General features: G+C 47.3%; 1 protein-coding gene across 3 annotated transcripts in view; it reads left to right on the plus strand.

The window, feature by feature from the left end:
* The window catches only part of BRWD1 (bromodomain and WD repeat domain containing 1), a 3236587-nt gene that overhangs the window by 2171725 nt on the left and 1051175 nt on the right, over positions 1-13687 (plus strand). The window lies entirely within an intron of this gene.

Raw genomic sequence — 13687 nt, forward strand, 5'->3', positions numbered from 1 at the left:
GAGCTGCTGCGCCCCATGTCATAACTTCCGTTTTGCTTCGCACTCTGTGCGCTTCTCAAACGCCGATATTTGTTAGGTTTGACTGCATCAGGCCTCAGGCCTCAAACCCTGCACGGATTGCATGCGACAAATGTTTATGCTTTTATTCATTTATTTATATACAGGGAAGAGCAATGCTCTTTTGATCGCAAAAGAACATACAATGAATAAGATGTCAGATTTGACAGGAAGCAGTACGCTTATTACAATGAGATGAGGTCAAGTGACATTCTGATCAGGTTGTGGTGGGGGAGTAAATGGAACAGTCAACGGCAATGTCCCCTCGAATTATATTTCTGTAAGCGCATAAGTGGTCGGCTTTTGTGGGCACTTTATTTTCTAATGAGGAAAGCCATTTTGTGAGCATGATTTTAGAGGGGAATTTCCCCTTCCCGAACCTCTCCAATTCGCTTATCAACCAATCCAAGACTTCAAGGTCTGCCACAGTACCTAGCAAAAGTACACCTATGCACAGAAAAATGTGTATGCATAAAAAAACATTTTTTGCTCTGTATAAACAATAGTGCCAGTTGTGGCTATTAATTTGTTAACGTTGCTCAGAGACAATGCAGAACGTCTTTTATACTACTGGGGATAAAATACTCGTATTACAAAAAACAAATATTGATTATCATAACTGATGTGGCTGGCAAGAAATTAAGGCATGTACCTTATTTACCAGATAAACCAATGGCAGCTAAGGAGATTGTGCCAGAAAACCTGCCAATGAGAGTTCATGTGCCACTTTAATGAAGACATTCACAGACCAGGAGAACATGCTTCTCCTGTGTCAGGATAATTGCATCAAAATAACTACACCACAGAGTAGGACAATCAGAATTCTGGGACCATCAACATTACATTGTCCTGTGAGCAGCGCAGTGAAAATGCTTACTCCAAACTATCCCTACACATAAGAGACATTCATACTACCACATTGTACTCCATAAAAACAGGCACATTTGCCCAACAAATAAAACTGGCAGTACAAATGGGCCCAACAAAAATTGGCAAACGATGAACAAATCAGCCTATTCCCCTGCTTCTACCCATGAAGTTCCACTAATGTTTTCAAATTGTTGACCCGCAGTGTGGTGCCATAAGAAGGAGCTTTAATATCATAACTGCCTGTCATAAGCTAATTACTTTTTAACTCCCTAAAAGATTATTTAATTCTTAGTAGGGTAAGTAGGGATTATTTAATTCTTAGTAGGGTAAGTAGGGAGTAAAATCTAATCGGATCACTGCTTGTAACCCTTACATAAGAAGTGAAATGACTGGGCGCATAATACAGCCTATAGTTTGTTTCCTTGCCCTTCCTTGCCCCAGCGTATGCGAAATCCATTAAGAACCTCACTAAAAAAAATGTATGGAGCCCCTTTGAAGAAAATCATACATTTGCCTTTTGAGTTAAAAACAGCAAAGCTAAGAGGTACAACAGATGGATGGCCTTCTCCTGTAACTAGGGCCCCATCTTCTGCAATACAAACAAGATGCATGGAGATGCAGGAGGCACTAAACATAGAACACTTGATTATATTGAAAAGCCCTCAGCAGCTGAAAATAGAGAGAAACAAAAGGTGCTGTTTTCTAGACTGTTACTAGATTTTAATACCACTAAACCACACATTCCATTCACAGTACTATACAGCCCAAACATCTAACCTGTTTATTTAAGAGTTGCTAATTGGTTCTTCACACCCCAGGAGTGCTTCCCTGTGCCCCTAACTCCTCACCCCTGGATCCTGTACTGGCCTCCAATAACAGTTGATTGATCTCTGTAAAATGTCATGGAATGTAGCAATAAAACACTCAGACATTTGCATTTCCACAATACTTTGAGAGCAAAAAATATTTAAAGCGCCACTATAATATAATATAATAGGCAGTGTAAGAAAATGTCTTGAACCTGCATACAGAACATTATTCTGCAGTGTAAACCAGATTGTTTTCAACATCCCCTAATATTGTTTTAGTATACATGTGCTAAGTGAAATCATTTGTGTGTAGCAGAGAATGAATGACCATTGCATTGAAGTCTATGCCCAATGGAACTCTGAAAACATGCAGGTTGTGTGAAAAGCAATGAATGTAGCTGTTTCAATATGTATTGCACTAATGCTTAGTATGAGTAGTCCAACACATATTACATATCTATAACCCCATGTAGACCAAGAGGTTGATATAACACATTGTCTCTCTGCTTTTAGGGTAATATTAGCAAAGCTAAAGCAGAAGAGGCTGATCATGATATTTGCCTACTCAAAATCCTTAAAGGACAAATTAATATTGGAGTTTTATAGTACAGTAATTTGCAAGGGTACTGCTTCAAAGCGCATGTGTGACATATGTACAAAGAATAGGAATCATGGCATGAGGTTATACAACCAAGTAACCTGCTTACTTAAATATTGGAGAAGACGGTTACATAGTGTGGGTGACGTTTTTGCAAAGGCAAAATGGGCTTGGAAATTCTAGTGCTTGAACATTATTCATATTACAACCAACAAAATAACTACTTTTGCTTGTGCTTTTTTAGTTCTTGAAAAGGTGGGCATTGTCTGTGTGCTGCTAAAACTCTTCTGAGCGGCACCCAGAAGGAAGGTGGGCAAGCACACAGTTTAAAGGGAACATTGGTCACCAGGGACCAATTGTGAGTGGAATTGATTAGATTAAGGACAATTAACATTAGACATTTTTAAGTGCAGGTAGGCCGTACTGCCAGCTATGTTTGGGATCTGTTCTAATGAAGCACACCAATAGATCAGACAGACAAAATAATCCCTTTGTGATCGTAAGACCGTCCTCCAAACCGCACAGTGTGTGAGGAAATGAAGCAACACTACGCACCGAGCACTTAAGTGAAATGCAAGAAGGAATGACACTATGATGCTCTGTGCCCGGCTGCAACAAATATAACGCCAAACACCAAATGCAAATAGACTACGCTTCTCTTACCTGTAGTGTTAGGAAGGATTTCCCTTAAGTGCAATTTTCCCTCCATTTGTGAATCCCCCCTAAACGTTTTACTTTTGTTTGGAGTACCTAACCTGACTTTTTCCAGTGCAACAGAGCCTTCAGCTGCGCTTCTCTGGGCTTGCGTTCATTTGTCATGGGCAAACTGACTCGTCCTTCAGGCTGTCAATACTGGGTAACTATGTTTCCCTTTATCTTCGACTTTGTTGCCATTTCTTGGACACTTCATCTATGTGCCAAGTACCTTACAGTACCGTGCATAGGGTTCTTTTGTTTTATGCTCTTGCCACACACTAAGGATTTTTTGTTTTTTTACAAGTTTGCCTAAGACGAACTGGTGGCAGTAGTTTACTTTTTAAGTGATTTTTTTTTTTTTTTTTTTTTGGACCTTATCGCGTTTGGCCCAAGACTGTGGCCACTTTGTCCCTTTGCCGTCCCCCAGGTCGAGAGATTATTCCTTTTTTGTGCATGCAGCCTCCCGCAAAAACCACACATTTCGCGGATTTCTGCATTTCACGTGTGCTAGTGCCCAGAAGGGGGTTGGGACCGTCTGGTCCCAATCCACACTACTGGTGCCAGTTTGTCTGGTAGGCCTGAATGACTGGTAGCACCGTGGTCCACGATTGGCCCACGTCTGTCATGCATGCAAGAGAGCAGATCTTCCATTGGCTATCTGAGATTTGAGCGCGAACCAAATCTTGTATAAGAGAAGGGGCTCAGCATTCATTCCAGGTGTATCTACTGAGGTTCACATCGAACCTCATAAGGAGCCAAATATCCTTAGGAAGAAAGCAGACTCAAGGAACCGCTGGTGATGTGCTTGGAAGGTTTGGCACCCTAACCTTGCTGTTGTCCCATCTGACCCCTGTTTCTTCATCGCACCAATAAGGCCTGCAAGGGCGCTTAATTCCTTTGGTGTAGTGGGGAAAACTACTTCGGGCTTCCCCTACTTACCCCCGCAAAGAGTCTCTTCAGAAGTGTTCCTGGGCCATCCATTGAACTGACCAGCTCGAACCCAGGGTATCACACAGGAACGCCGCCTTCCCGAGTTGAGACTCGAGACATGGGGGAACCGCAGGCTTGTGGGCCTGGGCCCACTCCCACCTTTTAAGTACCTGCAGTTCTTGCCTACCGTGTCCTGAGACAAGCCGCGTCGGAAGAAACCTTCCTCTTTCAAGGGATGAGAAAAAGCAAATATCCCGCCACAGACAATTGTCCCGTACCACAGGCGAAGTGGGCTAGCCTGCCAAAGTTTGGTCCAGGCTGTGTCAAGGGCTGGTGAGTACTTTCCAAACTTTACAAAAATATGTGCAATCCAAAAGAAACCGTTCCAATTCACCACAGCAGACATCAGGATTTTAAAGAGTAAATCCATGAAAGTTTCAAAGTAGTCCAAAAAGCAACAGCAGGATGGGGGATCAAGCAATCAGCTGGACAGGGAAGTGTAATGGAACCGGAGAGAAGAAACACAAATAGGAGCGGGCCCGGAACAAAAAAACAGCAGAACGCAAAACAGCAGTCCGCTGCCAAGCTCGTACCGCACAGACATTGGAAAGTGAAAAAAAAACCGTGCCTCTCGCAGTTTGCCTGCGGCCCGCCAAGAGCATCTATGCTATGACGTCAACGTTGCACTGGGGAAACTGGGAGATGTAGTTCCCCCAGCGCTGTGTATCACGTATACGCCAGGGAATGCTCGAGTGCCACGGAGCGGATGAGTGCGCGACTCCCCCTTCCACTGGGACACACTTCACAACAGGATATGACCATAATAAAGTGCTAGAGTGGAGGCAGAGAAGGTGTGGGACAGAGGCAGGTTAGAGGGCAAGGGTAAAATGTAAGCTTGAAGGCAGTAGAGAGGTAGGTTAAGAGGCTAACTCGAGGCAAGGAAGTAGGTTTTCAATTTGGCTTTGAAGACATCCGTGTGGACTGTTACTCGGATATCCGGGGGAAGATAATTCTATGCAAGTGGACCAAGAAGAAAGAGCAGAAGCGAGAGGAAGCACAGGGAGGGCATGGTGCCAGAAGGGTAGGTGAGGAGACAGAGCAGAGACTACGAGAACACTTGTAGTGTTGCATAGAGGAGAATAGATATAGTGGTGCCTGACCATGAATAGATTTGTGAACCAGGAGAAGTGTTAGGCAGAATCCTGTGCAGTGCCCTTAGGGACCACTACACACAATTAAGACTACAGGTGGCAATACAAGTTTGACCTTTGGTACAAGCCTGTACTACTATGTTAAAGTGGTAGCAGTAGCGGAGGAGCCAGGCTTATCTCAAGAGTATATGAGCAGTAGCAGAGATTACACAAAGGGAACACAATTACTGTGACTCAAGTAAACACTGACTCAAGGTTTCAGGTAGAAAAATATACGTACATTTATTTTTAAACCATTTGTTATAAACACAACACTTCTATTAAATTCAGAACCACACGTAAAATACAGTACAACTAACCAATTCACTTTGTACGGTATGACTCAAGGTAAGTACCCTGTGTTTGTGTTCACCGGTGTTATGAAACAAGACTCGTTATTGTGAATACGATTGCAATCACTTTTTGACAGTTCGGTCTACTAAATAAACACGTATCTGTGACAAGAAATGCTACCGGGGCAAAAACACACTTAGCACCTGAGATACCCAGAGGAAGTTGGAGGCAAAAATCATAGGCAATATTATAGTTAGGCAGACAGAATCGAAGAACATTCATAGACGGGAATTCAAGAGTCAAAGGGCCGGAGCCAGGGTCAAGTGACACCGGGTGCCTGTTGTCGAGGATCACACAGTCGGACAGTTCACAATTCAACGTAGCCAAGAGTACTTTGACACATTTCTCAAGCAGGACACAGTACCTTTCTCAAAGGATGAAGCTGGTGCCACAGCAGTTGTTCCTGGTAGTTTCCTGCAGACTCACGATTCCTGGAGCTTCGGCAAGAAGGACGATGAGGGGGTCTGCACCACACAGGGATGAGACCGGCAGCAGCGACGATGAATAAAAGGTGCGCTCCTTAAACGGGAGATGCTCTTCAGGTGGCTATCCGGATCACTACAGCACTGTGCAGCGATTTTGACCACAAAGGGATTCCTCTGACAGAAGAAGACAAGCTGGTTATCCCCACCAGGCTCAAGGGAAGAAGACTCTGGACTGGATCTTCTCTTAGTCGTTGAAGGGTAGATAGCTCAGGACTGCAGCAGGGCTTCACCGGTCCGGGATAGTTGCAGCAGTCGACCTCTCCTCCGCTTCTCTTTGGTTCCTTGTATTTCCAGTGGCGACTCTGACTTCCAGCCCAGGAGACCTGCCTTTTATGCGAAAATCCCCCATTCACGCAGCCTGGCTGTCAATCACACAGCAGGGGGGGTTGTCCAGCCCGGACAACCACCTCAGCCAATCATGAAAAAGTGTGACTTGGATTTCCTAGGATACCCTGTGCAGGGGGTGACTACACCCCTCCCTCACATTCAGCCCACCTAGACACCCAGGCGCATAGAGGAGGGGTTCTTGGCAGAAGCCCGCCAAAAGACAGTGAACAAAGAAGGCAAACCTGGTTTGCCACGCAAAGTAAAACACAAGAATGGGTTTAACAAAAAGAAATGGTGAATAAACCGCAACAGAGCCAAAAGAAAAAGTATTTGGTCAAGCGGGTTTAAGTTTGAGGCGAATACAATAGCCTACAATACTACCACGTTTATATAAGATAACCGCGGTACAAAAGTTTAGGGTAGATACCACTGCCACCAGCCAAGTCTAAATGTTAAGAGCAAAACAATGCTCTAGGAGGTACAGATAAAAATTGCTAAGAGTTAACCCTTCCAGTACTCCATGTAAGATGGTGTGTACTGGATCTGTGGTTAAATTGACTAAGTGAAGTTAATGGCAACTTTACTCTTTTCTGGGGGACAGTAGTCATCCTCATAAATGGAGTCGGTGGGAATTTTGAACGACATCCCCGTGTCACTGCACTGAAGGTGCTGTGAAACACACAAAAGAAGGGGGCCATTGAAGTGGTGTACTCCAGAGCCCACATTCATAAAAACAGGTCAAAGACACATAGCAAAACATGGGTAAGAGTGGGGGGAAAGCTCACACTCTTACCAAGTGGAAAGAAATAACTCCAGAGATCCAGCAGAGCTGCCGAGGGACTCCCTAGGTAAGGGAAATTAGTCATGAAATGAGAATTCTCCCTAACAAGAAGATATTTAAATCTGGCCCTGTTTTGCATATTCAGCCATCCAGCCTGCGATGAAAAGAAGTAGTAAGTGTTAAGTGAGGGAGTTCAAAGATGGTACTAGTTGCAAAGTTAATGACCTTATCAAGAGGACAGAGAGCATAATTGGGGAGACTAAAGAGGATGTTGGCACAGTAGTCCAGTTAAGAGATGCTTGGCATTGTTGAAAGGAAGGAGGTGCCTGATATTCCTAATATTTATGAGGTTGAGGTTTGCCGCTGTTGCAGTTTTGGAGATCAAAGTAAAGAGGGTGCGAGAAGTTGTATATGGTGCTGAGGATTCTAGCTGAAGCAGAGTAGGTGAGCGTGTCCACTGGTAACTGGATAGGCAGGGGGAGGAGATCAGAGGGAGTATTTGGCAGGGAAGAAGAGTGCCTCTGTTTTGGAAGAGTTTAACATCAGAGACTGCAAAGCCATCCAATATTTGATGGCATAGACAGTTGGAAATGTTAATAAGAGAGATCAAAGTAGGGTTCAGCATAAGAGGAGGTGATTTGTGTCTTGTTCACAAAGAGTTGGTCCTAAAACACATGAGGAGATAAGTGCCCCAAGAGCAGAGGTGTAGAACGTATGGAGTAGAGGACCCAGGACCCAAGCAGTTAAGGGAGTGAGTTGAGAGATCGTGTTGTTCCAGGAGACAGAGAATTGGAGATGAACTAGGTAGTATTCAGTGCAGTGCGCCATCGTGAATCCCAAGAAAAGAGTGAGAGAGAATATAAGGGAGATCAGAGTGATCGACTGGGTCTAAGGTAGCAAGACGGATCAAGGAGAATTGGGATAGTGACTAGCTTGGAGTGCTTAGCAGAGGCGATTATGTTGGAGACATTCAAAAGAGCAGTTCTAATTGATTCTTTCCTCCCACGGATTCCTCATCTATTTATCCCTGTCCCAGTGCAGCTGCTCTCTGGAAACCTTTCTGCCGCCAGAGGGGCTCTGTCTGCTCCGTCCATTTCTACACACCCCTGTGCCAGACATGTCTGGGTCAGTATGTATAAGGGCGCCCCACGACCTAAGTTCCTTTTTTCCGTGCTCTGTTCGCTACCTGGGAACACACTGATCAAGTTTCTATTTTTCTAAAAACAAAATCGCGACCATGCCTACTGTGGAAAAGGCATGTGTGGTTTGCGGCCGGCATATGTCGGTGTTGGGTCGGCACCGGATTTGCTTATACTGCTTGGGCGCAGAGCACAACACCCAGGTTTGTGTTCATGCACATTCGTCCACAAGGTGAAGGATGAGGCTCTGCGGTCTAGGTCGAGGTTGCATGGTGCGGAGGGATGTTCTGAAGAACAAGCACCTCCGCACAAGGAAAAGAAAAAGCATTAGAAGAGGCCCCGCTCCCCGAGTGAGTCCTCACACCGACATTAGTCTTCCTTTGGGCAGAAAAAGAGCCACCGATCCAGGGAGTCCACTGAGTGGCCGCTGCAGGTACCTTTTCCGACCCATTCCTCCAACTTGGAGAAATGGGAGAACTCCCATCTGAAGATGGTGGACATCTGTGTCAAGGTGCCGGCCTCGGTGCCTAGGGCGCTGTTGACACAGTCTGCTTTGGTGCTGCAGGGTCCCACTGCGTCTTTTGCGACCGACAGGGTACTACACCTGCACACCTAAGGGGTCTGGCCTGGACTAAACAAGAGACTGAGGTCTCTCGGCCTCCGACAGACCCCGCCTTCAATAGTAACGGCCTTGGCACTGGCATAGTCCCTGTGAACACTGCAGCAATACGCTGCACGCCCGAGGGACACCTTCATGTCAAAGGTGCACATCATGTATGACGGGGAGGGCAACCAGGTCCCCTTTGGACTGGAACCTATGTGTTCTATGGAGGTGAGGGATTTCCCCAGAAGAATTCTATAGGGAAGGCAATGGGTGCTGTGCCTGGTAGAGGACCTGCAGATGACAAGTGACCTCGACACCTCCCCAGAGATGGACATTTTGCCAACTCCCACCCCAGGAGAGCCTCAAGCTGCCTTTCAGCGCTTCACACTTTGCGATATTTTGGGCGATGCCCCCAAAAAAGAGACGCTCCTGCCCTTCAGTGTGGCAGTAGAGGCACCCCCATATTGGAGGTATATGAGAAAACTGCCTGTTTTCCGGCAGTGCACAGGGATCTGGTGAGGAAGCGCCATCCCCCTCCATCGGACTTGGTGGTTCAGGCCATGACAGCTAGCCTCAAGACTTTTACTTTCCCGTCCCTTCCATCAGACAGGGAAGAGGTTTGGCACATAGAGCAAGAAGATGTTTGCGTCGGGCAGTCTTGCACTGTGGTCTGTGAATGTCTCCTGCGCTATGGCGAAGTTCTCCTTTGGCCGTCAGTGGCCAATGCTGCTTAATAAGTCCTGAAGGAGAGATTGAGGACAGTATCCTCCACCCAAACCTCAGCAGCCTGAACATTCATGGTTTGCTACAGAGAGGCTGAGGTACAAGGAGTGGGATTTGTCGGATGACGTCCTCGATGTGCTTCATTCAGCTCGGAAGATGCTACCAAATCCACCTATGCCTGCAGGTGGCATACATTTTTGGTTTGGTGACAGTAGAGGGACTTTATCCTGTCCTCTATCCCCTGTATTGGATTTCCTGTTTGCTTTGGCCAAAGCGGGCCTGCAGATTGTCACTGTAAAGGGTTACCTTACCGCTATTTCAGTTTTCAAGAGGCCCCCGCTGTTATGCAGTTATTGAACGGTTTGTGTAACCAGTTACCTCACCGCCTGTTTGAAAGAGAATTTTGCAAGTTCCATTTATAACCCTCAAGACCAGACTGCCAGAGCCAAAAACATCCCTACCCCAGGCATCAGAGAAATGAATTACCAGTTATGTTCTTTCGAAGGGATTGTGTCCTCCAACGTATTCCTTATCTTTGATAATACGTTTCCAGCTTGCTGGCCTCGAAAAAAAATTCTCTGTAGAGGGCGCTGCGCGTCGACGTCCGCCGAGTCGATGTCCCTTGACGGCCGCCGTATCGGCGCCGACGTCACCATGCCCATAAATAGCCACGCACTGCGTCCGTTGCTCAGTTCCGTTTTTCCGCGCTTCGTGGGGCCTTGGAACGTCGTTGCTCAGTTCAGTCAGGATAACTCTATATCTACTCGAATAATACCTACTCATTCTCGATGGCATCTTCATCGGAACCAACAACGCCGCGATCCGGCTTCAAGAAATGTCGAGACTGCGGTAAAAAAATTTCGATAACGGATTCACACCGGATCTGCTTGTGGTGCTTGGGAGCCGAGCACCATTGTTCGGAGTGTGAGGATTGCATGTCCATGACGGCGAAAGCCTTGAAGGAGCGCAAGGGGAAGCTCGAGAGAGGTAAGTCGAAGGTTTCTTCGGCTGAGTCGAGGCATTCGTCTCCTCGCCGTCGAAAACATTCCCATTCTAGATCTCGAAGTAGCTCCCACCATTCGTCGAGATCAAGACACTCAAAAAAGAGACGTCGAAAATCCCCTTCCTTGTCGTCTTCTGTTTCCCCCGAAAGGGTCTCCTGTCCCAAAAAACACAGCTCTCAGGCTGAGAGGGAGGAATTCAGAAAGAAAATGTTAAGCGTCTTTGAGAACGCGGCCTCGACCCCCTCAAAGACAGCTGAGGGTGATAACCCCGGTGAAAAACCCAAAAAATCAAAACACCGCGAGTCGCAGCACCCGGCGAAACATCCAACCGAAGAGCGCCACGAGCCATCGGGTAAGAAGGCTCCATCTTCGACGCCGTCGTCGAAGATTCTTCGACGCATGGATCGGGCCATCGACGCCGTTGTCGAAGGGTTCCTCGACGCATCGGTCGATCGACTCGACGCCATCGTCGACACTGACGCCGATGAAAGAGAAGACCAATGCTACTCCACAGCCAACGGTGATTCCAAGGGCCTCCGACACGACGCCGAGACCGTCGTCGATGTCCTCGAGTAGGATCCCGATCCTCTCGAGTTCTTCGAGACCCCTGCCAGTTTTTTCGACGCCGTTCTCGGTGCCTTCGAAGCCTGTCACATCGGCGTCGACGACATCGACGTTTTCTCGCCCAATAATGACGAGTTTGGCTCCTTCTGCCTTAGAGATGGGTTTTACACCATTTCAGCGGTCAGAGTGCCCTGGACTATCTTCAATTTATGAAGAGGGGGAAGATTCTGACCAGGAAACATTTGGGTTACAGAAGACCACACTGCTTATTTCAGAGGATTTCACCTCTGAGGAAAGAAGGCTGAAGGACCTACAGGAGTCACTACATGAGGCAAGTGGGCTGGGCACTTCCCCAGAAGTGGAATTTGTTAAGCCAGACCCAGGGGGAACATGCCGAAACACCCTATAGAACCCGTATGGCAAGAATTATTGAATTTATGGGTATTCTGCGCCTTCCCCTGTTTTTCAACAGGATGACCTAACAGACATATTAGACAAAGGTCCACAGGAGGACCCTGTGGTCCCCTTCCATGCAGCCTTACAAAAGAAAAATTACATCTAATTGGGAAACTCCTGATGTTCTCCCTGCGGTCAATAAAAGATTGTCAGCCAAGTATAGGGTAGCGGCTGCTGACCCTGAATACTTATCAAAACACCCGACTCCAGAGAGCTAGGTAGTTCAAGCGGCAACTTAATCTAGCAGTAGGACCACTTACCCTACTGTCCCACAGGATAGAGATGACAAGAGGTACGATTCTATGGTGAAGAAAGTCTTCTCTGCTTGTAGTATGGCGTTGAAGTCCATTAACGCCACCTGTACGCTCGCCAGGTTCAGTCACACACTGTGGGAGTGTGCTTCATCAGCGGCTGACTGCATACCCGAAGGAGAGGAAAAGGAAGCCTTCCTTAACATTATTAAAGATGGCAAAGATGCCATGTGCGAATCACTTCAAATCGGCATTGATTCCGCTGACGGTATCAGCAGGGCCATGGCGGCAAGTACAACAATCCGCAGGCATGCGTGGTTGCGCAAGTCTGGCTTTGTTGCAGATGTACAGGCCAGACTTTTGAATATGCCCTTTGACGGCTCTTCACTATTCGGAAAAAAGGCTGATGACAGTCTGGAAAAGTTGCAGACTTCTAAAGCAGCAGCAATATCTTTAGGAGCTGCTATCCGTCAAACTCCTTTTCGCCCCTCAGGATCCTCTGGGAGAGGAAAGTCCTTTAGCTATTATTCCGCATTCGGGAAAGGCAGAGGACAGCTGGCTCAAAGAGGCCAAAGGAGGTCCACCCGAGGTGGACGGGTCAAAGGCACTAAGGCTGCAACAGCAGCAGGTGCCTCTTTACCCTCCGCATCTGCATCAGCTGCCCCCAAACCACTCGGAGGCCTTTCCACACAATACACCTGTAGGGGGCAGGTTAACTCACCATCTGACGGAATGGCAGGCTATAACGTCAGATGCTTGGGCATTGGAGACAGTTGCCCAGGGTTACTGCCTATCCTTTCTACACATCCCTCAGAGCCATCCACCGGGGAACAGCTCTATAAGTTCCAGATCCGCTCCTCTTGCAGGAAATTATAGACCTGCTAGAGAAAGGTGCCATAGAACCGGTACCTGTAGAGGACAGGAACAAGGGCTGGTACTCCCCCTACTTTCTCATACCAAAGAAGGACGGAGGACTGAGACCCGAGAATTGAACAAGTTCCTCAGGAAGGACAAGTTCAAGATGATAACTCTCTCTCAGATCCTTCAGGCCCTCCAGCTCCAGGACTGGCTGGTATCTCTGGACCTTCAGGATGCTTATTTCCATGTGCCAATCCATCTCAAACACAGGAATGATCAATTTCGAGTTCTGCCATTTGGGCTGACCTCCGCCCCGAGGGTCTTCACCAAACTGATGTCGGTAGTGGCGGCGAGTCTAAGGAGGGAAGGGATCCATGTCTACCCCTACCTGGATGATTGACTGATCAGGGCTGTATCTTCGAAACAGGCCCAGGCCCAGCTAGATTATGTCTGCCACTTCCTTCACAAACTGGGCTTCTCCCTCAATTCAAAGAAGTCACAGATGATACCATCACAGAGACTCCAGTTCATTGGAGCGGTCCTGGACACTTCCCTGGGAAAAGCCTCGCCACCAGAGGTGAGGGCTCAAGATATTCTACAGATGGTCACCAAGTTTCAAAATGCCCAACATCTCCCAGCCTTCGACTTTTTGAGGTTGCTAGGCCTCATGGCATCCTGCATCTTCCTTGTGCAGAGGCTCGCCTGAGAATGAGATCTCTTCAGTGGGCACTGAGAAGTCAGTGGTCGCAATTCTCAGGGAGAATGACAGATCTCCTCCGGATTCCGGACAAGGTAGCCCACGACCTTCAATGGTGGGCCTATCCAGAGAACATCTTGAAAGGAGAACTGTTTTGGCAACCATGGCCGGAGATGACAGTAGTCACAGACGTCTCACTCACGGGGTGGGGAGCCCATGCCAATGACTTGACCATCAGCGGTTGTTGGTCTCCATCGGAGTCCAGACTACACATCAACCTATTGGAGCTGAGAG

Source organism: Ambystoma mexicanum, chromosome 7p (assembly GCF_040938575.1).
Source record: "Ambystoma mexicanum isolate Mex_15411 chromosome 7p, UKY_AmexF1_1, whole genome shotgun sequence".
Taxonomy (NCBI): domain Eukaryota; kingdom Metazoa; phylum Chordata; class Amphibia; order Caudata; family Ambystomatidae; genus Ambystoma; species Ambystoma mexicanum.